Here is a 23,374-nt window from a genome sequence, read left to right as displayed (position 1 = left end):
AGAGAGGGAAGCCGCACCCCCTTCCCTGGCGCTGCCTCTTCCTCCTCCTCCTCTTCCTCCTCCTCCGTAGTGCTTGACAAAGCCCTGCAGGAATACCACAAGCTTCACCACCATGCCTTCGTGCTGCTGGAGCTCTCCCTCAACTTCTCCTCTCCCCTTGCTGGATCAAGAAGGAGGAGACGTCCCCGGGCTGTACGTGTGTTGAACGCGGAGGCGCCATCCGTTCGGCGCTAGATCGGATCTTCCGCGATTTGAATCACCGCGAGTACGACTCCATCAACCGCGTTCTAGTAACGCTTCCGCTTGGCGATCTTCAAGGGTATGAAGATGCACTCCCTCTCTTGTTGCTATCATCTCCTAGATTGATCTTGGTGACACGTAGGAAAATTTTGAATTATTACTACGTTCCCCAACAGTGGCATCATGAGCTAGGTCTATGCATAGATTCTATGCACGAGTAGAACACAAAGTAGTTGTGGGCAATGATTTGTTCAGTTTGCTTACCGTTTCTAGTCTTATCTTGATTCGGCGGCATTGTGGGGTGAAGCGGCCCGGACCGACCTTACACGTACGCTTACGTGAGACAGGTTCCACCGACTGACATGCAGTTGTTGCATAAAGGTGGCTAGCGGGTGCCAGTCTCTCCCACTTTAGTAGGATCGGATTCGATGAAAAGGGTCCTTATGAAGGGTAAATAGCAATTGGCATATCACTGTTGTGGCTTTTGCGTAGGTAAGAAATGTTCTTGCTAGAAACCCATAGCAGCCACGTAAAACATGCAACAACAATTAGAGGATGTCTAACTTGTTTTTGCAGGGTATGCTATGTGATGTGATATGGCCAAAAGAATGTGATGTATGAGATTGATCATGTTCTTGTAATAGGAATCACGACTTGCATGTCGATGAGTATGACAAGCGGCAGGAGCCATACGAGTTGTCTTAATTTATTGTATGACCTGCGTGTCATTGAATAATGCCATGTAATTACTTTACTTTATTGCTAAACCGTTAGTCATAGAGTACAAGTAATAGTTGGCAAGACAGCTTCATGAAGACACGATGATGGAGATCATGATGATGGAGATCATGGTATCATGCCGGTGATGAAGGTGATCATGTCGTGCCTCAAGATGGAGATCAAAGGCGCAAGATGATATTGGCCATACCTTGTCACTTTATGATTTGCATGTGATGTTTGTCATGTTTACATCTTATTTTCTTAGAACGACGGTAGCATAAATAAGATGATCCCTCATAAAATTTCAAGAAAGTTTTCCCCCTAATTGTGCACCGCTGTGAAAGTTCGTTGTTTCGAAGCACCACGTGATGATCGGGTGTGATAGATTCTAACGTTCGCATACAACGGGTGTAAGCCAGATTTACACACGCGAAACACTTAGGTTGACTTGACGAGCCTAGCATGTACAGACATGGCCTCAAAACACAAGAGACCGAAAGGTCGAACATGAGTCGTATAGTAGATACGATCAACATGAAGATGTTCACCGATGATGACTAGTCCATCTCACGTGATGATCAGACACGGCCTAGTTGACTCGGATCATGTATCACTTAGATGACTAGAGGGATGTCTATCTGAGTGGGAGTTTATTAAATAATTTGATTAGATGAACTTAATTATCATGAAGATAGTAAAAAGGTCTGTGCAAAATATGTCGTAGCTCACGCTTTGGCTCTACTGTTTTAGATATGTTCCTAGAGAAAATTTAGTTGAGAGTTGATAGTAGCAATTATGCGGACTGGGTCCGTAAACTGAGGATTTTTCTCATTGCTGCGCAGAAGGATTATGTCCTTAATGCACCGCTCAGTGTGCTGAACCTCGAGCGTTGTCTGTGGATGTTGAGAACATTGACATACACGTATTGATGACTACGTGATAGTTCAGTGCGCAATGTTAAACGGTTTAGAATTGAGGCACCGAAGACATTTTTTGAAAAGTCGCAGAACATATGAGATGTTCCAAGGACTGAAATTGGGATTTTGGGCTAGTGCCCACGTCAAGAGGTATGAGACCTCTGACAAGTTTCTTAATCCTACAAACTAAGGGAGGAAAGCTCAATTGTTGAGCATGTGCTCAGATTGTCTGAGTAATACAATCACTTGAATCGAGTGGGAGTTATCTTCCAGATGAGATAGTGATGGTTCTCCAAAAATCACTGCCACCAAGCTACTGGAGCTTCGTGATGAACTATAACACATCAGGGATAGACATGATGATCCTTGAGCAATCCACGATGTTTGACACCGCGAAAGTAGAAATCAAGTAGGAGCATCAATTGTTGATGGTTAGTAAAACCACTAGTTCCAAGAAGGGCAAGGGCAAAAAGGGATACTTCATGGAACGACAAATCAGTTGCTGCTCTAGTGAAGAAACCTAAGGTTGAACCCAAACCCGAGACTAAGTGCTTCTGAAATGAGGGGAACGGTCACTGAAGCGGAATTACCCTAGATACTTGGTAGATGAGAAGGCTGGCAAGGTCGACAGAAGTATATTGGATATACATTATATTAGATGTGTACTTTACTAGTACTCCTAGTAGCACCAGGGTATTAAGATACCGGTTCGGTTGCTAAGTGTTATTAACTCGAAATAAAAGAGCTACGGAATAAACGGAGACTAGCTAAAGGTGAGATGACGATATGTGTTGGAAGTGTTTCCAATGTTGATGTGATCAAGCATCGCATGCTCCCTCTACCATCGAGATTGGTGTTAAACCTAAATAATTGTTATTTGGTGTTTGCGTTGAGCATAGACATGATTGGATTATGTTTATCGCAATACGATTATACATTTAAGGAGAATAATGGTTACTCTGTTTATTTGAATAATACCTTCAACGGTCTTGCACCTAAAATGAATGGTTTACTGAATCACGATCGTAGTGATACACATGTTCATGCCAAAAGATATAAGATAGTAATGATAGTACCACATACTTGTGGAACTGCCATTTGAGTTATATTGGTATAAAATGCATGAAGAAGCTCCATGTTGATAGATCTTTGGACTCACTCGTTTTTGAAAAGATCGAGACATGTGAACCATGTCTATTGGTATATATGCATGAAGAAACTCCATGCGGATGGATCGTTTGGACTCACTTGATTTTGAATCACTTGAGACATGCAAATCATACCACATGGGCAAGATGACTGAAAGGCCTCGTTTTCAGTGAGATGGAACAAAAGAGCAACTTGTTGGAAGTAATACATTTGATGTGTGCAATCCAATGAGTGTTGAGGCACGCAGTGAATATCGTTATGCTTTTACTTCACAGATGATTTGAGTAGATTCTAAGTATGTTTACTTGATGAAACACAAGTCTGAAATACTGAAAGGTTCAAGTAATTTCAGAGTGAAGTTGAAGATCATCATGACAAGAGGATAAAATGTCTATGATATGATCATAGAGATAAATATCTGAGTTACGAGTTTGGTACACAATTAAGACATTGTGGAAATTGTTTCACGACTAATACCGCCTCGAACACCATAGTGTGATGGTGTGTCCGAACATCATAGCTGCACCCTGTTGGATATGGTGCATACCATGATGTCTCTTATCGAATTACCACTATCGTTTATGGGTTAGGCATTAGAGACAACCGCATTCACTTTAAATAGGGCACCACGTAATTCCGTTGAGATGATACCATATGAACTATGGTTTAGAGAAACCTAAGTTGTCGTTTCTTAAAAGTTTGGGGCTGCGATGCTTATCTGAAAAGTTTTTGCCTGATAAGCTCGAACCCAAAGCGGATAAATGCATCTTCGTAGGACACCCAAAACAGTTGGGTATACCTCCTATTTCAGATCTGGAAGAAAAAGTGCTTGTTTCTAGAAACGGGTCCTTTCTTGAGGAAAAGTTTCTCTCGAAAGAATTGAGTGGGAGGATGGTGGAGACTTGATGTGGTTATTGAACCGTCACTTCAACTAGTGTGGAGCAGGGCACAAGAAGTTGTTCCTGTGGCGCCTACCCCAATTGAAGTGGAAGCTGATGATAGTGATCATGAAACTTCGGATCAAGTCACTACCAAACCTCATAGGTCGACAAGGATGTGTACTACTTCATAGTGGTACGGTAATCCTGTCTTGGAAGTCATGTTGCTAGACAACAATGAACCTACGAGCTATGGAGAAGCGATGGTGGGCCGGGATTCCGATGAATGGCTCGAGGCCATAAAATCCGAGAGGATCCATGTATGAATAAAAAGTATAGACTTTGGAAGAACTACTTGATGGTCATAAGGCTGTTGGGTACAGATGGATTTTAAAAGGGAAGACAGACAATGATGGTAAGTATCACCATTAAGAAAGCTCGACTTGTTGTTAAGATGTTTTCCAACAAGTTCAAGAAGTTGATTGAGATGACACTTTCTCACTCGTAGCGATGCTAAGAGTCTGTTGAAATTATATTAGCAGTTACTGCATTATTTATGAAATCTTGCAGATAGGATGTAAAAACATTGTTTCCTCGACAATTTTCTTGAGGAAAGGTTGTATATGATACAACTAGAAGGTTTTGTTAATCCTATAAGATGCTAACAAGTATGCAAAGCTCCAACAATCCTTCTAAGGACAGGAGTAAGCATCTCGGAGTTGAATATACGCTTTGATGAGATGATCAAAGATTTTGGGTCTATACAAAGTTTATGAGAAACTTGTATTTCCAAAGGAGTGAGTGGGAGCACTATATAATTTCTGATGAGTATATGTTGTTGACATATTGTTGATCAGAAATGATGTAGAGTTTCTGGAAAGCATATAGGGTTATTTGAAAAGTGTTTTTCAATGGAAAACCTGGATAAAGCTACTTTAACATTGAGCATCAAGATCTATATGGATAGATCAAAAACGCTTAATAGTACTTTCAAATGAACACATACCGTGACAAGATTTTGAAGGAGTTCAAAATAGATCGGCAAAGAAGGAGTTCTTGGATGTGTTATAAGGTCTGAGTATTGAGTAAGACTCAAGACCTGACCACGGCAGAAGAGAGAGAAAGGACGAAGGTCATCCCTATGCTTTAGACGTAGGCTCTACAGTATGCTATGTTGTGTACCGCACCTGAAGTGTGACTTGCCATGAGTCAGTCAAGGGGTACAATTGTGATCCAGGAATGGATCACAGGATAATGGTCAAGTTTATCCTTAGTAACTAGTGGACTAAGGAATTTTCTCGATTATGGAGGTGGTAAAAGAGTTCATCATAAAGGGTTATGCCGATGCAAACTTTGACATTAATTTGGATGAATCTGAGTAGTAGACCTGAATCGTATAGTAGAGAAGTTATTTGGAATAGTTCCAAATAGCGCGTGGTAGCTGCATCTAGGAGATGACATAGAGATTTGTAAAGCACACATGGATCTGAAAGATTCAGACCCGTTGACTAATAACTTCTCTCACAAGCGAGATATAATCAAACCCAATGGGTGTTGGATTCATTACAATCACATAGTGATGTGAACTAGATTATTGACTCTAGTGCAAGTGGGAGACTGTTGGAAATATGCCCTAGGGGCAATAATAAAATGGTTATTATTATATTTCCTTGTTCATGATAATTGTCTATTGTTCATGCTATAATTGTATTAACTGGAAACCGTAATACATGTGTGAATACATAGACCACAACATGTCCCTGGTGAGCCTCTAGTTGACTAGCTCGTTGATCAATAGATGGTTATGGTTTCCTAACCATGGTCATTGGATGTCATTGATAACGAGATCACATCATTAGGAGAATTATGTGATGGATAAGACCCAATCCTAAGCATAGCACAAGATCGTGTAGTTCGTTTGCTAAGAGCTTTTCTAATGTCAAGTATCATTTCCTTAGACCATGAGATTGTGCAACTCCCGGATACCGTAAGAATGCTTTGGGTGTACCAAACGTCACAACGTAACTGGGTGGCTATAAAGGTGCACTACAGGTATCTCCGAAAGTGTCTGTTGGGTTGGCACGAATCGAGACTGGGATTTGTCACTCCGTATGATGGAGAGGTATCTCTGGGCCCACTCGGTAATGCATCATCATAATGAGCTCAATGTGACTAAGGAGTTAGTCATGGGATCATGCGTTACGGAACGAGTAAAGAGACTTGCCGGTAACGAGATTGAACGAGGTATTGGGATACCGACGATCAAATCTCGGGCAAGTAACGTACCGATTGACAAAGGGAATTGTATACGGGATTGATTGAATCCCCGACATCGTGGTTCATCCGATGAGATCATCGTGGAACATGTGGGAGCCAACATGGGTATCCAGATTCTGCTGTTGGTTATTGGCCAGAGAGCTGTCTCGGTCATGTCTGCATGATTCCCGAACCCGTAGGGTCTACACACTTAAGGTTCGGTGACGCTAGAGTTGTTATGGGAATTAGTGTGCAGTTACCGAATATTGTTCGGAATCCCGGATGAGATCCCGGACGTCACGAGGTGTTCCAGAATGGTCCGGAGGTAAAGATTTATATATGGGAAGTCCTATTTTGGCTCCCGGAAAATGTTCGGGATTTTTCGGTATTGTACCGGGAAGATTCTAGAAGGTTCCGGAGTGGGGCCCACCTGCATGGGGGGACCCACATGAATGTGGGTAGTGGGTGCAAGGCCCCACACCCCTGGTCAAGGCGCACCAAGATCCCCCTTAGAAGGAATAAGATCATATCCCAAAGGGATAAGATCAAGATCCCTAAAAAGGGGGATAACAATCTGTGGGGAAGGAAATGATGGGATTTCTTTCCTCCCACCTTTGCCAACGCCCCAATGGACTTGGAGGGCAAGAAACCAGCCCCCTCCACCCCTATATATAGTGAGGGAGAGAGAGGGCAGCCGCACCCCCTTCCTTGGTGCAGCCCCTTCCTCCTCCAACTCTTCCTCCTCCTCCGTAGTGCTTGGCGAAGCCCTGCAGGAATACCACAAGCTCCACCACCATGCTGTCGTGCTGCCAGAGCTCTCCCTCAACTTCTCCTCTCCCCTTGCTAGATCAAGAAGGAGGAAACGTCTCCGGGTTGTATGTGTGTTGAACGCGGAGGCGCCATCCGTTCGGCGCTAGATCGGATCTTTCGCGATTTGAATCGCCGCGAGTACGACTCCATCAACCGTGTTCTAGTAACGCTTCCACTTAGCGATCTTCAAGGGTATGAAGATGCACTCCCTATCTCGTTGCTAGCATCTCCTAGATTGATCTTGGTGACAGGTAGGAAAATTTTGAATTATTACTACGTTCCCAAACACTGGAATGTGTGCATTTATTATTAATGTAGCGTCTTCCTCATTACATTAAAATGTGTCATATTTTAGAACGCGTGTGGCGCCCGAATGGGGGAAATGTGCCTTGCCGATAGCGCAAGCACACATACCATTTTACGAGAAACTAAGTACTTTGAGTCTATTAAAAAGTCTCCGGGAAGTATTGTGACAATCGCTGGGTGCGGTTCGAACATAGTTGGCTCCGGACGATCTACTATCATACTTCCTATGGGAACAACTTTCATTATTAATGATGCGTTGTTGTACCCGGAGTCTACTCGTACTCTTTTGAGCTTTAGGGACATCCACGCCAATGGTTTTCATATTGAGACCGATAATGAGAACGGCAAGGAGTACCTACTCATCACAAAGCGGGATGCAAATGGTAAACATGTTATCGAAAGGCTTCCTTCGTTCAACACAGGGCTATACTACACTAAAATAGTAGCACCAGCCGTGTACACTACCCTCAAGACTGTTTTTAGAACCTCTGAACTCTTCTGCCTTTGGCACGATAGGTTAGGCCACCCCAACCTTAGGATGATGAGAAATATAATTAACAATTCGCATGGTCATAATGTTAACGTGAAGAACTTCCCGAATCCCAATGATTTTGTATGCTCCGCATGCGCCACTGGGAAGTTAGTCATTAGGCCATCTCCTCTCAAGGTGAGGGATGAAATCCCCGCGTTCTTGGAACGTATCCAAGGGGACATATGTGGTTCAATTCAGCCCCTCACGCGGCCGTTTAGGTACTTCATGGTGCTCATTGATGCTTCCTCTAAATTTTCCAATGTTTGCCTGCTGTCAACACGGAACCATGCCTTTGCAAAGTTGAGCTCTCAGATCATACAAATGAGGAATAATTTCCCTCATTATCGTATAAAGTCTATTCAAATGGGCAACGCCGGAGAATTTACTTCAAAGGCGTTCGATGATTATTGTATGGCAATGGGAATCAAAGTTGAGCACTCAGTACCGCATGTTCATACACAAAATGGACTTGTCGCGGCACTGATTAAAAGAATTAAATTCATTGCCCGACCGCTCCTTCAGGGTTGTAATTTACCAACTACATGTTGGGGCCACGCGGTGTTACACACAGCCAATCTCATCAACTTTAGACCACCGGCCTACAACATCCACTCTCCCGTTTAGCTTGCGCAAGGGTCGGCACCGAAAATTTCCCACCTTCGTAGGTTCGGTTGCCAGGTATATGTACCAATACCACCACCTCAGCGATCGGCGATGGGTCCGCTCTGTAAGTCGGGGATGTACGTTGGTTATGAGACTATGTCCATAATCAGGTATCTGGACCCCATGACAAGTAACTATCACACGGCTCATTTTGCTGATTGCATTTTTGACGAGGATTTTTTCCCGACTTTAGGGGGAGAGAATCAACCCCTTGATGCTAAAAGTCGAGAAATCATGTGGCAAGCACAGAATCCACGCTCATGACCCGCGCATTGCTGAGACTGAGAGAGAAGTCCAAAATATAATAGATTTGTTGGAAATATGCCCTAGAGGCAATAATAAAATGGTTATTGTTATATTTCCTTGTTCATTATAATGGTCTATTGTTCATGCTATAATTGTATTAACTGGAAACCATAATACATGTGTGAATACATAGACCACAACATGGCCCTAGTGAGCCTCTAGTTGACTAGCTCACTGATCAATAGATGGTTATGGTTTCCTGACCATGGACACTGGATGTCATTGATAACGGGATCACATCATTAGGAGAATGATGTGATGGACAAGACCCAATCCTAAGCATAGCACAAGATCGTGTAGTTCGTCTGCTAAGAGATTTTCTAATGTCAAGTATCATTTCCTTAGACCATGAGATTGTGCAACTCCCGGATACCGTAGGAATGCTTTGGGTGTACCAAACGTCACAACATAACTGGGTGGTTATAAAGGTGCACTATAGGTATCTCTGAAAGTGTCTGTTGGGTTGGCACGAATCGAGACTGGGATTTGTCACTCCGTATGACGGAGAGGTATCCCTGGGCCCACTCGGTAATGCATCATCATAATGAGCTCAATGTGACTAATGAGTTAGCCACGGGATCATGCGTTACGTAACGAGTAAAGAGACTTTCCGGTAACGAGATTGAACAAGGTATGGGGATACCGACGATCGATTCTTGGGCAAGTAACATACCGATAGACAAAGGGAATTGTATACGGGATTGATTAAATCCCCGACATCGTGGTTCATCCGATGAGATCATCGTGGAACATGTGGGAGCCAACATGGGTATCCAGATCCCGCTATTGGTTATTGGTCGGAGAACATCTCGGTCATGTCTGCATGGTTCCTGAACCCGTAGGGTCTATACACTTAAGGTTCGGTGACGCTAGAGTTGTTATGGGAAATAGTATGTGGTTACCGAAGGTTGTTCGGAGTCCCGGATGAGATCCCGAATGTGACGAGGAACTCCGTAATGGTCCGTAGGTGAAGATCGATATATTGGACGAAGGGTATTGGAGTCCGGAATTGTTCCGGGGGTATCGGGTGACGACCAGCATGTTCGAAAGGGGTTTCGGAGGCCCAGGCAAGCGTTGGGGGGGGGGCTTATGGGGCAAGGGGGGGCACATCATCCCACTAAGGGGCTGAGCACCCCTCCCACCCCATATCACGTAATGTGGAGAGGTGGGGGCGCCTCCCCTAGGGCAGCCGCCCCTCTCGACATGGGGGGCAAGTTTCCTACGGGTGAGGGTGCCCAAACCCATCTAGGGTTTCCCCTGTGGCCGCCGCCCCTCCCCTAGGGAAACCCTAGAGCGCCTCCTCCTCCCCCCTTCCCCCTATATGTAGTGAGGGAGAGAGAGGGCAGTGGCACCCCTTCCCTGGCGCATCCCTTCCCTCCTCCAACACCTCCTCCCCCTCCGTAGAGCTTGGCGAAGCCCTGCAAAAATACCACAAGCTCCACCACCACGCCGTCGTGCTGCCAGAGCTCTCCCTCTAATTCTCCTCTCCCCTTGCTGGATCAAGAAGGAGGAGACGTCCCCGGGCTGTACGTGTGTTGAACGTGGAGGCGCCGTCCGTTCGGCGGTAGATCGGATCTTTCGCGATTTGAGTCGCCGCGAGTACGACTCCATCAACCGCATTCTTGTAACGCTTCCACTTAGCGATCTTCTAGGGTATGAAGATGCACTCCCTTCTCGCTCTCTTGTTGCTAGCATCTCCTAGATTGATCTTGGTGACACGTAGGAAAATTTTGAATTATTGCTACGTTCCCCAACAAGATTTGCAGCCATTAGCAATTCAACTGCCTGACCACTTTAGTGACTTAAAGACTGTGACAAAATTGCATGTGCACGCGCGCAATGCACCGGAAAGGGTTAAAATACTGAACAAAAATGATGGTATACCCACTCCCGTCCAAAGTCCTAAAAGGACGAGAGATCCAGCTTGTTAAATCCCAATTACCCGGGGACGCCCGACGAAAAAGAAGAAGAGAGATTTATTACAGCATGTCGCCAAAGTACCCCAAAGTGAAACGGGGAGCCAGTCGAGACCTGGCACAAGTACGGAAAATTCAGTGCCTGAAATTCTGGACTTAAACTTTCCTGTAGGGGAAACATCCAGGAGAGATGTGTGCGCACACATTGGCACGGGAAATCTAAAGGACCTTGCTCCCATAATGGGAAATTTGGTAGATAAAGTGTTTGCGTCGGATGCGCTCCATGACGAAATGGCCATAAATTATATTTATACGGGGGAGTCCCTGAACCGAGCAGCGGTGATTGTCGACATTAACTTTGCTACAAAAATTGCCTCAATCATAGATCTTGATCTGAGCCTAACACGCTCGCTGATTGCTAGAAAAGGTCGGATTGGAAAGATTGGTAGGAGGCAATTACTGTCGAATTATTATCCCTCAACAAAAGGAAGGTGTTCGGACCAGTTTGTCGAACTCCCCCCACATTCGCCCTGTTGGCCATAGGTGGGTTTTTGTTCGAAAGAGAGATGAAAATAATAAGGTAGTATGGTATAAAGCAAGGCTCGTTGCTCAAGGGTTCACTCAACGACCAGGTGTCGATTTTGAGGAGACTTATTCCCCGGTCATGGATGGAGTTACCTTTAGATACTTGATCTCAATGGCAGTAAACATGGGCTTGAAAATGAAACTAATGGATGTTGTCACTGCTTACCTGTATGGTAACTTGGATTCAAACATATACATGAAGGTTCCTGAAGGTATCTCTGTTCCGAACCATGATAGAGCAAACATGAGTCTATACAATGTTCAACTTCAAAAGGCACTGTACAGAATTCGACAGTCTGGTAGAATGTGGTATAATCACCTACGCATTTTCCTTCATCAAAATGGCTACACGAGCAATAAAGATTGCCCATGTGTTTTTATACGGTGATCCCAAGATGGATTCTTTATAATCTCAGTGTACATGGACGATTTAAACATAATCGGTGCGCCTGAGGATATTGAGGAAGCGAGTTCCTACCTGATGTCAGAATTCGAGATGAAGGATTTGGGTAAAACCAAGTTCTGTCTAGGTCTGCAACTTGAACATTCCCCTGATGGGATTCTAGTGCACCAGTCGGCCTACACCCAGAAGGTGTTGGAAAGATTTGGATTTGATAAGGCATATCCTTCTAAGACCCCGATGGTTGGAAGATCTTTACAACTAGACAAGGACCCGTTCAGGACAAAGTAAGAGGGGGAGAAAACTCTGGGACCAGAGGTTCCTTACCTGAGTGTAGTTGGAGCACTCATGTACCTCGCAAATTGTACACGGCCAGCCATAGCTTTCGCCGTCAGTTTGCTTGCTAGGTACAGTTCTGAACCTACCAAGAGACATTGGAAAGGTGTCAAGGACGTCTTCCGTTACCTTCAAGGGACCAAATATCTTGGCTTGTTTTATAAAAGGAATCAAGACCTATCTATTATAGGCTATGCCGGTGCTGGGTACCTATCGGACCCGCATGATTGCAAATCGCAGACTGGATATGTTTTCCTTTGTGGTGGAACTGCGTTTTCCTGGAAATCGTCCAAGCAAACTCTTGTCTCGACTCCCATGAACCACTCGGAAATCATGGCACTATTCGAAGCGTCTAAAGAATGTGTATCTCTTCAGCGGATGATCGGACACATTTAGCATACATGTGGGTTGAACACCATACAAACCCCTACCATTATCGATGAAGATAATGCTGCTTGTGTTGCACAAGTCCAGATGGGCTATGTGAAGAGTAACCTCACAAAGCATATTAGTCCCAAGTTGTTCTATGCAGATGAGCTGCAACAGTTGAACGAGGTGAGAGTTTTGCATACTAAGTCCTGTGACGATCTTGCTGATATGTTCACTAGATCATTACCAGCATCAACCTTAGAGAGGTGTGTGCGTGGAATCAGTATGATGAGACTTAGAGAGATGCAAGGTTCAGGGGGAGAAACTTCACAAACTCATCGTTAAAATCTCGATCCTGATGATCGAGTACTCAACTTAATGGTTGAGTGGATTGTACTATTTTTCCCTTGAGTGAGTTTCCCTGATGTTTCTCACATGAGGTTTTTGATGAGGCAATTCGTGCAATACAACAACGTATACTATGTGCTCTTTCTCCATATTTTTTCCCACTGGGTTTTTCGGAGTTTTGAGGCATGGATATATGGATAATTACCCAAGGGGGAGTGTTGAAAAACCAAGTCCACCACGATGGTGGCGGCGGGTACATGTGATGCACTGTTTAGCCCCCCCCCCTCGGTTCCACACTTTATGTTAAGTGGGTACGTATCTCTTGACCCTCCTACCCCTATATAAAGAGACGAGGAGCAATCATTGTAATAGTTGTTCATTGATTAATAAAGATAGTCTCCTCCATACTTCTCTGTGTTCATCTACTTTTGCGTGTTCGACTACTTCGTCTATGACACTCGCTCTCGCTCCGCAACCTCGGACCGGACTCACCAGCGGAGTTGCAGAATAAGCACTGCCCCAATGAAAAAGCCCGAGCCCCCCCCCCCCACCACTACTTTCATCGGCCTCAGTCCCTTTTTTTCGAGAGTATGCCAAAAGTGTACCATATTTTTTATAGAAGGGAGCAAAACAATTTACAAGAAGATTGAGGACACTACGAACAAGTTTCGATCAAACACCGACACCCACACCTACGAAAACTCTAGACTACTCTCTCGCTAGACTAATGAGACCTCCTGCTCCAGTGGCCCTCCAATCCTTAGCTTCATCGATGATCTGCCCCTTCAGTTGCACCGGCTGCAGTTGCTGGTTCACCCTACCAAAGACTCGGGCGTTCCTCTGCTTCCAAACAGCCCAAGTTGTCATCAAGAACATGGAGTTGAAGCCCTTCCTCTTGCTCCTTGGAAGTGCGTTGTAGCCTCCTCCCACCATGCTATTAGGGGTGTAGAGTACTGACGGGGGGGGGAGCAATGTTCAAACCGTAGTGGCCCAGAACGAGATGCCACACCTCTCTAGCATACGGGCATTGAATTAGGATATGATCCACCTTGTCCTCCTCTTGCAGGCAAGTGAAATAGGGAGAAGTCTCGTCCTGCAATCCATGGCGTGTCCGGCTATCTGAAGTCCAAATCTATACCGAGAAGCTAGCCATATGAAGATCTTGCACTTCAATGGTGCCCAAGTATTCCAAATGAGGGGAGCCAGCTGGAAATAAGTGAGACCCGAGCATAATCTTCTGTAGGTGGAGATCGCCGAATAGGTTCCCGTCTTGTCCGACGGCCAGGTGAAGATATCTGGCCGCCCCTCCTCCCTGTCAACGAGGGAGATGGCCTGCTGGAGGAGGTAGAGCTGCATATGCATGGTGAAGTTTAGCTCCTCTGGGACATCTCTCTCCCAACTTCTGCTCCCCAAGGCTTGATGCACCATTCGCATGTTCTTGGTACGAGTAGGCACGACGGCCAGGATGGACGGGGCTATGTCATCCACCGCTTGCCCATTCATCCAACGATCACGCAGGCAGAGCATTTTCTTCCCATCACCAACCGAGATGGAGACGAAGCTGTTGAACACCTCCTCGCCTCGTTATCAGGCACAAGCTTCAGACCCTACCATTGTCGCTTGTCATTCATTCGCCTGAGCCATTCCCAACGAACCCGAAGGGCGAGCGCTTGTAACTTGAGATTCTTGACTCCAAATCCTCCATAGCAGTAGGGGCGACAGATGGTGTTCCAGGCTACAAGACACTGTCCTCCATTAATCTTATCCTTGTTGGCCCAAAAGAATGATCGAAGCCAGGAGTTAATGTCATCGAACACCCACTGCGGTGCATCTAGGATTAACAGTTGATGCATCGGTTTGGCCGTGATGACAGGTTTGACAAGAATAAGCCTCCCCGGCCTCTGAATGATCCCTCGCTGCCAAGCAGGAACCAAGTGCCTAACCTGGTCAAGAAGAGGTTGCCAATCTGGCTTCGAGAGCTTAGAGATGGAGAGTTGGTGTGACGCCCGGATAATTAAGCTACAGTAATCCCACGTTAACGATGCCACGTCACCTTCGTTACTGTTGCTAATCTCACGTTAGTTCGTAACCGATTCAGATTCAAATTCAAAATCAAGCAAACCATAAAAGCTTTCAAATAAAAAAAAGAAATTTAAAATGTTCGGAGTGAACCAAATATTGCATAGGTAATTTTGGTGAAGGAACCACACTTTTATAAAGGTGTAAAATATTTTAAAATGTTTTAAAAGGAAGTAAAAACAATTAGTTGAATCTCCTTTGCAATAAATAAAATATTAAACTATGTTAATTAGTTGCCCAAACTTATGTGACAGTAGCCTATTTATTAACACTAAAGTAGGGACTACTTTTATAGTTTATAAAACTAAGATAAGGTGAAACTAAAATTGAAACAGTAATATAAAGATAAGAAAAACAAAATAACAAAAAAAGGAAGATAAAAAGAGAACCCCCCCCCCCCGCTGGGCCTCTTGGCCCAGCTGGGCACCCACGCGGCCCAGCCAGCCCAGCAGACCAAGCCGGCCCAGCCACCCCCCTTGCTCTCCTTACCCACCCCGAGCCGAACCCTAGCTGGTTCCCTCCCCACTCGCCCCCCACTTCCCTCCCCCCACGTTCGCTCCCCTCTCACCCCCGATCTGGATCGGGGAGGACTCGATCCTGTCGCCGCGCCTGCCGCGCACGTCGCCGCCCTCGTCGGCTCCGTCCCCCGCCACCTCACGCTCCCATCTCCCTCTCCCTCGACGGCGCCCCTCGCCGCGCCGATGGCGACCACGCCCCCGCCCCCGACGATCCCGCCGCCACGGATGCCTCGCCGGTGCCTCCTCCCCGATGGTCTGCCTCCTCGACTCGCCGGACCGCTCCGCCATCGCCGGAGCCCTTCCCCGCCGGACTGCATCCCCTGCGTCGCGTCGTCTCCGCCCTCCTCCTCGCCCCCGTTGCCCCTGACCCTACGGATCCGCGGTGAGGCCCCCGGCCTCCTCTCCCCCTGTCCTCGTACACGCGCGCCCCGCCGGATTCGCCTTGGCCGCCCCCTGCCGCCGCTCTCCCTCCGCCGTGCAGCCCTGCTGCTGCTGCTCCGCTGCGGAAGCCGTGCTGCCCCGCACCGGCTCGGTCGCGCCACCCCCCCTCCAGCCTGCGCCGCCCAGCCTGGTGCTGCCCCGCCGTGGCCTCGCCGGTGCCATCGCCGGCGCCCGGCGCCCCTCCGTGCCCGCTGGCCCTCGTGCGGGTCGGGCACCTCCAGCGCCCCATCGTCCGCACCCGCACGCCCGCGCGCCCGCTAACCCGCATGGACCCCCTGGGCCTATGACACATGGGCCCTGCCTAGAACGTTTTTTTATATAAAAAATAATAAGAAGAAAATAAATAAATAAAATTAAGTAAATAATTACTTAATTAGTTAATCAATTAATTAAGTTAACTAATCTTGTTTAATTAATCTAATTGACTAGTTAGTTTAATTAAATGGTAATTAGTTTAGCTAAATCTTAGTTAACCTAAATCAGAGTATGACAGGTGGGTCCCACTGGACCCACATGTCAGTTTGACTTAGTCAACCCTGTTGACTGCTGACGTCAGCATGGCATCATGCTGACGTCATAATTCCATTTTTCGAATTAAATAATTAATTGATCAAATTCCAGAAATTAATAAAATCTTTAAAAAATCATATCTTTTAATCCGTAACTCGGATTAAAATAATTTCAACATGAAAGTTGCTCAGAACGACGGGACGATTCCGGATACGCAGTCCGTTCGTCCGCCACACCCCCCTAACCTATCGAACCCGCAACTTTCCCCCTCCGGCTCCTCTGCCCGAAAACACGGAACCCCGGGAATACTTCCCGGATGCTTCCCCCCTTCACCGGTATCACCTCCTACCGCGTTAGAACACGTCTAGCTCTGCCTGTTATCCTGTTATGCACTTGCTTGCTATGTATTTACTGTTTCTCCCCCCTCTTCTCTCCGGTAGACCCCCGTGACGATGCTGACGCCCCAGTTCGACTACGGAGTTGACGACCCCTCCTTGTCTGAGCAACCAGGCAAGCCCCCCCTTTGATCACCAGATATCGCCTACTCTTCTCTATACTGCTTGCATTAGAGTAGTGTAGCATGTTACTGCTTTCCGTTAATCCTATTCTGATGCATAGCCTGACATTGTTGCTACACCTGTTGATACCTTACCTGCAATCCTAAATGCTTAGTATAGGATGCTAGTTTATCATCATTGGCCCTACATTCTTGTCAGTCTGCCTTGCTATACTATCGGGCCGTGATCACTTGGGAGGTGATCACGGGTATATACTATACATACATACATACTATACAGATGGTGACTAAAGTCGGGTCAGCTCATTGAGTACCCGCAAGTGATTCTGACGAGGGGGCTGAAAGGACAGGTGGCTCCATCCCGGTAGAGGTGGGCCTGGGTTCCCGACGGCCCCCGACTGTTACTTTGTGGCGGAGCGGCAGGGCAGGTTGAGACCACCTAGGAGACAGGTGGGCCTGGCCCTGTTCGGCGTTCGCGGATACTTAACACGCTTAACGAGATCTTGGTATTTGATCTGAGTCTGGCTACGAGCCTATACGCACTAACCATCTACGTGGGAGTAGTTATGGGTATCCCGGCGTCGTGGTATCAGCCGAAGCACTTCTGACGTCAGCGACTGAGCGGCGCGCGCCGGGTTGGACTGCGTTAACGCAACTTCCTTGTAATGGAGGTTGCTAGGTCTGCTCACCGGCCGCGTACGCAACGTGCAGGTGTGCTATGGGCGATGGGCCCAGACCCCTGCGCGCTTAGGTTTAGACCGGCGTGCTGGCCTCTCTGTTGAGCCTAGGTGGGGCTGCGACGTGTTGATCTTCCGAGGCCGGGCATGACCCAGGAAAGTGTGTCCGGCCAAATGGGATCGAGCGTGTTGGGTTATGTGGTGCACCCCTGCAGGGAAGTTAATCTATTCGAATAGCCGTGATCTTCGGTAACAGGACGACTTGGAGTTGTACCTTGACCTTATGACAACTAGAACCGGATACTTAATAAAACACACCCTTCCAAGTTCCACAGACAACCCGGTGATCGCTTTTCCGCAGGGCAACGAGGAGAGGATTGCCGGGTAGGATTATGCTATGCGATGCTACTGGAGATGCTACTTGGAGATGCTACTTGGAGATGCTACTTGGAGGACTTCAATCTACTCTCTTCTATATGCTGCAAGACGGAGGCTGCCAGAAGCGTAGTCTTCGACAGGATTAGCTATCCCCCTCTTATTCTGGCATTCTGCAGTTCAGTCCACCGATATGGCCTCCTTACACATATACCCATGCATATGTAGTGTAGTTCCTTGCTTGCGAGTACTTTGGATGAGTACTCACGGTTGCTTTCTCCCCCTTTTCCCCTTTCCTTTCTTTCTGGTTGTCGCAACCAGATGCTGGAGTCCAGGAGCCAGACGCCACCGTCGACGACGACCCCTACTACACCGGAGGTGCCTACTACTACGTGCAGCCCGCTGACGACGACCAGGAGTAGTTAGGAGGATCCCAGGCAGGAGGCCTGCGCCTCTTTCGATCTGTATCCCAGTTTGTGCTAGCCTTCTTAAGGCAAACTTGTTTAACTTATGTCTGTACTCAGATATTGTTGCTTCCGCTGACTCGTCTATGATCGAGCACTTGTATTCGAGCCCTCGAGGCCCCTGGCTTGTATTATGATGCTTGTATGACTTATTTCATTTGTAGAGTTGTGTTGTGATATCTTCCCGTGAGTCCCTGATCTTGATCGTGCACATTTGCGTGCATGATTAGTGTACGATTGAATCGGGGGCGTCACAAGTTGGTATCAGAGCCGACTGCCTGTAGGAATCCCCCTTCCAACTCCTTGGCCGAAGTCGAGTCTAGACTTTACAAAACTTTTACTAACATGGCTGTGCGGCCCATGGGCCCACGTCGCCATTGGGTGGTAGTAGGATCTTTTACTCCTCGACCTTTACTCTGGGACTCTGAACTCTCTTCTACTCGAGTTAAACGATTTCTACTAAAATTTGACTTTAGGTTCTCGAAAATACTTTCTCCCGGAGAGCCCCTTCAGTCCAGGTGATCGCTGACTGCACCAGAAGATTTCGAAGTTACTCGCCGAAACTCTTTTGAGACTTTGTGTCCGTTGCTTTTGCAATTCCCTACCATCGAAATATCCCTATGGATAAATACATACACTTGACGTTCTTACTTTTATTCCCAGTTGATCTTGTTATTACAAGATACCCCGAAATTCTCTCTATTGATCCGAGAATATCTTGTGCCTACTGTCTTGCAATTCCTTGTCACCTGAATACCCCTATGGATAATTCTCGCACTTGTCGAGTATCCGCTTATCCCCAGTTGTTCATGTGTTTCACAAAAGTCTTCAAAATAATATTCGATCTTCCGAAAATCCTCTGGAGCCTTGGCTCTTGAAATTCTTGCTTGCTTGCATTATGGTTAATCCCATAAGTCTCGTAGTCTTAATGACATTCCTTGTCATTATCATTTTGAGTCTGTTGACTCAATATGTTTGCGAATACACGCAATCATCATTGATCCTTATAAATTACCTTTCCGGCTGAGCTGCCATTCTTTTAACTGGAATTGGTTCTCGACCAATCCAATTGTCGTTGATTGTACCCTAAGGCTATTCAACTTATCCATCCCTAATCAGAGCATTGCTTCTGATCCCTTGATTTGGAAATCATAATTCCTTTGCATTTGACAATTGAGTTAGTCAGTTGTTTCTATAATTTGATCTCCTTGCACTCTTCTTCCTCTAGTTGAGTACCGATGCTCACGTCAGATCCCTTGTGGACCATCAAGTCCTTTGTTGGATTATTATCCGACAGTGTCCTTCACATTGATCACTTTGTGAGTTCTTCCCCTGATACCTAATGCCTTTGTTAAGTTGCATCCTCCGCTTGGCCAACCATACTCTGCTTTCGGGCTTGTGTTATTTACTCTTGAAAATTGTGGTATATGTTTCTAAGAAGCCACTAAGGGTTGAACATATGCCTTCTCTAAACCGTGTGAACCCGAAAGTTTTCACGAGTCATACTTATCTGGTATTGCACCAGGTAAAACTTTCAACAACTAATGTCATCTTCGAAATACGAGAGGTGAATGGAAGATTATGCATTGAGGAAGTGGGAGTCGACCTTGAACTTTGAGTTCATGCCCATGGACGCGATGTATATCCTATCATGGAAGCTTCTTGTAATAATAACTATTTCCTTGATAACTAACATATGGTATCTGTGAATTGATCCCTTGCAACCGTGGTTCCGACCATGATTGTTCTTCTTTGATTCCATTTCTCGGACAAGTTAAAACAATTGTCTTCTATGGATCAATACACCAGTCCCACCTTTACTTTGATCTTGTGTCGAGTATTACCCCCCTGGTATCTCGAGATTATCATGGAACTGCATAACTCCTTATGAGTTCTTCATCAAGTGCTACCTTCCCACTGATTCCAATTTTTTGCGGGCTCTGAGTTATTGAACACTCAAAGACACCGATAACTGAATCGAGTCTGCTCTTCGGTTCAACAACTCTTCAGTAAGCTTCTATAAGTATGAGTTTGTACCCGATCACGCCATTCCTAGCCTGTTTGGCTATATCATTGTCGTGACGATTCTAACTGTGCTACCTGGTCCTTATTCTCGGAGCACCAATTTTCGACGATGAACTAACCTTATGTCGATCCTCATCGTCATATCATTTCGCCTTGAACAACAAGCTTGGTTTCGAGTTTGTGTCGTACCCTTGGTTCCAATAACCTTTCACTTCATCATTACTTGACTTGATGTCGTTACCGATCGATTACATCTTCATGAACTCTCGCGACAAAGGTGTCGTGATCATCAACATTCTGAGCTCATCCAGGATATCAATTGAATTCATGATGAGACATACCATCCTTGCCCTCGATGAATTGTATTATCGTCGACCACTTTATTGCCCTCCCACCAACACAAGCTTGTTCATGTTTGGTGTTATACCTTGAGTTCCTTGCTATCCAGCAATTGTTCTTCTTTACCTTGGAGTATTACCATCCTTTATGTCAAGATTGTCCTGAGATTTGTTCCACCTCTTGAGAATTCTTGACATAGAAATACTTCTCACCATCACCATTCTATCTTGGTCCCCGTGTTAATTCCAACAAGTGAATGGTGTTGTTTGGATTCTTTCCTTCTAGCAACCCTATTTTTTTGAAGTTAATGGTCGAAAGTTCATTCTTAGGCTATTGACTATTGAATCACCATTCTGACATTGGTCGTGCAACCCAACCCATATTTCGGGCGCACCTTTCAACCAATGTTTAATTGTGTATGTTTTCCTCGAGCATACTTCCTTATATCATTTGATCTGACCAATGTTATCTCCTTGTTCACTTAATTGTGGAAATCCATCTTTTGGGAATCTCGGTGAATTGCCGTTGAGTTCACCAGACACCTCCTTGTCCTCTCCTGGGGTTAATGATGGACTCTTGATAACGGAAAACACTTCATAGTTCATTTCCCCGAGAATCTTACAATGTCATCTCGTCAATTTGCGTTGCACCTTTTATTCTCAGGTATACTAAGTCTGAGGTATCCTGACACCAATCGGATCTGAATCTCGGTCAGATATGAGGGTTGGGACACCTTTCCAAGAGTTATGATGTTGATCCTTTGATGACCCGCTAACATGATGTCATGCCTAGCACCCCCCCCCCCCCGGCTGGAGGACCTATCATTATAGATTCCTTTTCAGCAAGGTTATCCATTCATCCATGAGGAAATTGTAAGACTTATTCTACAAGTTATTACTGATGGATCCTTCGTGTTTCCAAAGTCTGATCTTCACCTGATGACCATGTCAATGCTATCTCGAAGCATGTCTATGGTACTCCGATTTTCAACAAGACCATTTGAAGCCAAATGCTAAATGTTTCTTGCTCAATTACCCAAACACCGTTGTATGGGCAATGTCATGAAAATTCTCTCCCCTACCTAAAGAGTTTTCTACATTATATCTTGTCGTGGATATCATGCTCTGTTTGTCCTTGGGAAGGATATACCCCTGAATAATGTGTTTAAACACATTTTTCTTTCCATTGTTCCATTTAATCTGATGATCACCTTTTTTTCTTTCCATTGTTTTGTTTAACCTTTCTGGTGATCTATATGATCTAAGCAGTAATATTCTTCTGCTTTTGTACACACCTAGGTGTGCAATCGTGTCGGTAAGACCCTGTTATTATTGTTGATGACATTCCGGTAACCATCGATGGACGAGAACTTGCCTAATGGTCCGCCTCGTTCAACGAGCAGGAGAATGGTTCTCTTCGTCCCTCGCCCTTGGTACCGATGTTGTTGCCGACATAACTGACGGGCTATCCTCTGACATGCCTTACTTACATGATCGTGCAAGATGTCAACGACCTTCTTACTTTAACCCACATGGTGGGCCCATAACCCACAGTTCCACAGGATCAAAACCTGACTCTCCTGTACAACCCATTGTCAAAGTTATTCCTCGCGCTTGACTTTGTATGTAATTCACGGGCCACCTGCCTAGTGATATATTATGGTATCAGGCGCAATACTTATTCCCATTGCACTGAACCCCTTTCACACCCTGTTTCAGGCAACGAACGATTGTCTATCTGCTCGAAACTTCTCAGGATACCTCCTCACTTTGTTCTCAATAATGTCTAAGGGTTTTTAATTCGAGAGTTACTTCCCCCACCGTCCCCGATGTTATCAACAAGTTAGTCAACCTTGTAGAGGTCTGTTCTCCCAGCCCCTTTATTCTTTCGTAAGTACGGTGAAAGTTCCTGAAGAAAGGATGACAACTTGATCATGGTGGCTTGAAACAGAGAAATGAAGATATCAACGAAAGGGATCAACCTCTTCGAGAAGAGCAAGCCAGGATGAGAAGACCCGCTAGATTCGTTACCAAGCTTTCCCCCTTAGTCCCCCTCTTAAATCTCGGGACGAGATTTCTTGTAGTGGAGGAGAATTGTGACGCCCGGATAATTAAGCTACAGTAATCCCACGTTAACGATGCCACGTCACCTCCGTTACTGTTGCTAATCTCACGTTAGTTCGTAACCGATTCAGATTCAAATTCAAAATCAAGCAAACCATAAAAGCTTTCAAATAAAAAAAAGAAATTTAAAATGTTCGGAGTGAACCAAATATTGCATAGGTAATTTTGGTGAAGGAACCACACTTTTATAAAGGTGTAAAATATTTTAAAATGTTTTAAAAGGAAGTAAAAACAATTAGTTGAATCTCCTTTGCAATAAATAAAATATTAAACTATGTTAATTAGTTGCCCAAACTTATGTGGCAGTAGCCTATTTATTAACACTAAAGTAGGGACTACTTTTATAGTTTATAAAACTAAGATAAGGTGAAACTAAAATTGAAACAGTAATATAAAGATAAGAAAAACAAAATAACAAAAAAGGAAGATAAAAAGAGAACCCCCCCCCCCCCGCTGGGCCTCTTGGCCCAGCTGGGCACCCACGCGGCCCAGCCAGCCCAGCAGACCAAGCCGGCCCAGCCACCCCCCTTGCTCTCCTTACCCACCCCGAGCCGAACCCTAGCTGGTTCCCTCCC

The sequence above is a fragment of the Triticum aestivum genome, chromosome 7B, assembly GCF_018294505.1.
Source record: "Triticum aestivum cultivar Chinese Spring chromosome 7B, IWGSC CS RefSeq v2.1, whole genome shotgun sequence".
Classification (NCBI taxonomy): Eukaryota; Viridiplantae; Streptophyta; class Magnoliopsida; order Poales; family Poaceae; genus Triticum; species Triticum aestivum.
Note: the sequence above shows the minus strand (reverse complement) of the source record.